This window comes from Corvus brachyrhynchos, unplaced genomic scaffold (genome assembly GCF_000691975.1).
Source record: "Corvus brachyrhynchos isolate BGI_N302 unplaced genomic scaffold, ASM69197v1 scaffold19, whole genome shotgun sequence".
Taxonomy (NCBI): Eukaryota; Metazoa; Chordata; class Aves; order Passeriformes; family Corvidae; genus Corvus; species Corvus brachyrhynchos.
Window position 1 is genome coordinate 3,036,109 of NW_008246061.1, and position 4,560 is coordinate 3,040,668.

The following is a 4,560-nucleotide window of genomic DNA, read 5'->3' on the forward strand; positions in this document are numbered from 1 at the left end:
ATGGAAAGATGGCTAAAACTTGAATTGAATTTAGGACAAGTGCTGGATCTGTGGGCTTTTATACTGTATCTGCACTGTATCAATTTTACAAATAGCACATTTTTGGATTAGAAAGAAAAATCAACTCTAACACCTTCCACTGACCAACTAGAACAGAAGGAATTAACTTTTCTCCGCATCATTTTGCTCAGGACTCATTTCCACATCCTTTCCTGGAGGAGAAAAGAACCTGCCGATATAGGGGGCCCATGCTTCCCTTTCCATGCTTCCTTTTCAGGAAGCAAAAAGTTGCTCAGTAAACATCAGAACTAAAGTCTATTTTTATAGATGGCTTCTAATCCCTCCTCAGCTGCCTCTCACTGGATCTTCCTCATGTTCCCCTCACATTTCTCTTCTGACAGAACTTCCAAATCCTCCACAGCCACAACCCTTCCCAAACCTGTCCATGCAGGAACCCAGCCTAGAGGACAGAGGAGGGAGCAATAATTGAGTGCACACTGCAGCCTTTTAATCAAGATTTCAGATCCTGTCCTACCTCAAAATGCTTCGAAATCAGTAAAACAGTTTGAAAAGGGTGGGGGTTGTGGTGGAGTGGTGTCAAAGTGGGAGGGAGTGACAAGCAAACAGGCAGAGAAATACGCAGATGGACAGTCTGGGAAAAGGCTGATCACAGAAATATCCTGTCATTAGGAAACAGGCTGGAAAGGGAGGAAAAAGAAATAAACCCCGTAAGTTTAAAGACTTAATAAAAAAATGCTATAAAAAATCAAATAAAAAAAGAGTATTAAAATATGAAAATTACACACTTGAATCTATACCAAAATTTTGGGTTTAAACCTGCTGCTGAAAAAGGAGCTCATAAGGCCAGGAGCTGGACTGGATGGTCCTTGGGGGTTCCTTCCAGCTCCGGATATTCTGTGATGATATCATAAATGTATTGGGAACTGAAGGGGAAGGAATGGGGAGAGAGGAGAAAATGAGGGAGGGGGAAAGGAAAGGTGCTGAAAAAATCATTATTTTTCCTACAAGAAGCATTTACAGGCAAAAAAACGTGATCTTTCTGTTTGAAACAGAATATGGAGCAGTCTGGACCTGGGACATTTCAGTCGCAGTAGGAAGTAACCAGTATCTTTCTATCTTGTTGTTAAATCCATTATTATTATTATTATTATTATTATTAGTAATAATAATAATAATAATAATAATAATAATAATAATAATAATAATAATAATAATAATAATAATAATAATAATAATAATAATAATAATAATAATAATAATAATAATAATAATAATACAGATTTCAGGTCTGGAGGGGGCTTGGAAGGGGCTGAGCTGTTCCGTCCCCTGCAGTGAATGGAGCTGATGGTGATGGAGACCCAGAGCCACAGGAGTCACACAGGGTTAACTGGACTCAGCTTTAACCCAGTCCTTGGGCTGGAGCAGGTGGAATGTGCTCCCAAATCTGCCACTTGACTGCTGCCCAAGAGGAATCCCGTGGTCCATAGTCCTCGCCAAGGGAGGGAAATTCAGTGATGGAAAGTTTGCTTTAAAAGCTCCTTTCTGAGTTAGAATTCCACCACTCTGGCAAGGGAGCACAGGCCAGGAGCTGCCGAGGGGTCCCAAGCTTTTGCTGGTCCCAGCAGGCAGTCCTGGCATCCTGACAGTTCATCCTCTCCTCTCCCCTGTCAGTCTGAAGAGCCAGCTGGGGAGCTGGGAACTGCCCTTCAGTGAAGGGTCAGGGAACGAAACAGGAATTCTGACAGGCAGGAGCTGGGGAAAACACCCTCCCCACATGCTCAGGAGGCAGCAGAGCAGAGCATTTTGCTTTACAGATTTAAGGAAGATGTGGAAAGGAGAATCTGTCAAAGGCTTCAAATCCAAAAAGCCAGAAGTGTTTGGGCATCCTTCTAGCCAGGATCCCTTTATGGTCAGAGTGGGAGTCCAGTGCAAACAGCTGTTCTTCTTTCACCCACATGGAAAAATCATTTTTAAAATGTATAAATAAATAAAAACAAAGGGGAAAAAAAAGAAAATGCAACCACAAACTACTTTTGCGGCAGGACTGGGTAAAGGAGCACAGGTCAGAGCTAAGAATAGGAGCAGCTGCTGTGTGTGGATTTAAATAGTGAAAAGGTCTGAGGCAGTAAATCAGGGCACCTGCTGAGAGCTTCCAGGTGGTCCAGACTTCAGACACAGGCAGGAAGACAGGAAAGTGTTTGGAAATGAGCTGAAGCAGGGCTGTAAGGATAGAGAGCTGTGGATGATGCTGAACAGAAGGAAGCGAGGAGCCCCAGAGAGGAAAGATAAATGCAGGAGAAAGCTCTGAAGTGTGTGCAGGAAATAATAAAATGCAAATTGCCCCGTAAATAAAGGTGAGGACAGTTTGGAAAAAAACTCATCCAACACAGCAGACAGCCAAGAAGAGGGAAAGGCAGCCAAGCAGGGAAGGGGAGAAGCTCCAAGAACTGCAGGGCAGCAAATTAAAGCTTCCCAGCCTGATGTGAGTGCAGAGAAGGAGCAAAGTCCTCAGCCAGCAGGTCCTTGGGAGCTCAGGATCGCCAGGGCAGCAGAGACAGCACTTGTCCAAGACTGCCTGGGGAACTGCAAATAAACCCTGAGAAATTCCAGGGGGCTGCAGGGAGGGACAGAGCAGCACGGCTGAGTGAGGACGCCGGGACTGTTCCCAGTGCCACAGACCACAGAGCTCCTGCAGCTGCTCAGAGCAGAGCCGGAGCTCTGGGGGCAGTACATGGATTTTCCAAGAGGTTCCAGTGGTTCTCTGCATCTCCTCCAGAAAGGCAGCAGTGCTGGGAGGGCAGAGGAGAGCCTCCTGGGATACCCGAGTCCCCAGGTTTGGGGTCTAGCCCAGAGCCAGCTTGCAGCATGAGACCCACTGACATGGCAGAGCTGTCCCCGTGTCACCTCCACCCCACCACGCACCCTCAATCTGCCCAAAGCTCCGCTGCTCCTTGCCAAGGGGCCTCAGGGGGTTTGATCCCCTGCCTGACTCTGCTCTGCTCTACTCCACCAGTGCCCACCTCACTGCCAGGGCTCCCCGTCACACCTCCAGGTTTAACTCAGACCTGAGAAGCTCAGCTGACACCTTTGGGGTGTAGCTGCTCTTCTTCTCAGTGAATTTTTGGCTCTTCAGGGACAACATCCCCAGCTTTAGTTTTATTTTTCCATCAGCTGATTGAGACCTTGAGCAAGCACTGGCGATGGTCCTGTCCAAATGACTGATAACCCCATGTGGGGCTGGTTACACCAAAAGTGAGGTGGGGGTCAATCCCTTCTCCCTGACAAGTGATAGGACCAGATTAAATGGCCTCAAGTCACACCAGGCGAGATTTAGATTGAATATCAAAGAAGATTTATTCTCTGAAACAGTTGGCAAGTATTGCCACAGGCTCCCCAGGGCAGTGGGGGAGTCACCATCCCTGGAAGTGTTCAAAAGCCACGTGGATGTGGCACCTGGGGACACAGTTTGGTGGCAAACACTGTGGTGGTGCTGGGTTGACACTGGACTTGGTGGTCTTAGAGGGATTCAAACGATAACTGTTCTGTCATTCTGTGAAAACCCACAGGCTAATTTAGCAGGTTATTAAACATCAAAGACTTAATGTGTGTCTTGTCAAGTTAAACTCCACACCCTGGCGCTCGTGGTGTGCCCAGGCACTGAGTTCTCTAGGCTGAAAAGACAACTGTTCCTTCACTCCAATTGAATTCTCCAGGGTCACCCATCCAGGATCTCCCACTTCTTTGGATGTTCCTGGCCTTGTCCTCAGTGGGACCAGGGCCCTGTTTTGACACACAACCCTCTGCCAACTTTTACAGCCCAGCCATGTGCTGCTCCCCCTGCACAAACCCCAGATTTTGGGTTGCACCCTCTGTACAAGGCCCCTCCCTCGGGGCTCCTGCCCACCCCAGCCTGTCCAGCTGGCTCCATCCCAGCAGCCTGCTTTGGTCAAGGGGAGGGGACAGCTACAGGGAACCACCCCCAAGAGCTGATTAACGCTCTCAATTAGCACTAACCCCGTCCACATCAGCCACTCAGACAGCTCTGTCCATGGGCACACCAGCTCCCATGAGCATTCCCCATGTGGCTTCTTTCCAACCCCAGCACTGTTTGGATCGAGCCAAAGGTGCAGAGCAGCACTTCCCTGACTGGCAGCCTCCTTCCCTGCCTAGATCTCTCCTTCCCTGACTTTGCAGTAGCTGGTTGATCAGCAAAACACTTTCATGGCCAATGCGAGGAGCAGAGGACAGGAAAGATTTACGCTCCTTAACTGCTAATAGAAGCAGAAAAGGAGACAACAGCTGAAGGAGGGCAGGGCTGGATGGGATATTGGGAAGGAATTGTTCCCTGGGAGGGTGGGCAGGCCCTGGCACAGGGTGCCCAGAGCAGCTGTGGCTGCCCCTGGATCCCTGGCAGTGCCCAAGGCCAGGCTGGACATTGGGGCTTGGAGCAGCCTGGGACAGTGGGAGGTGTCCCTGCCCATGGCAGGGGTGGGATGAGATGAGCTTTAAGGCCCCTTTCCAGCCAAACCATTCCATGAT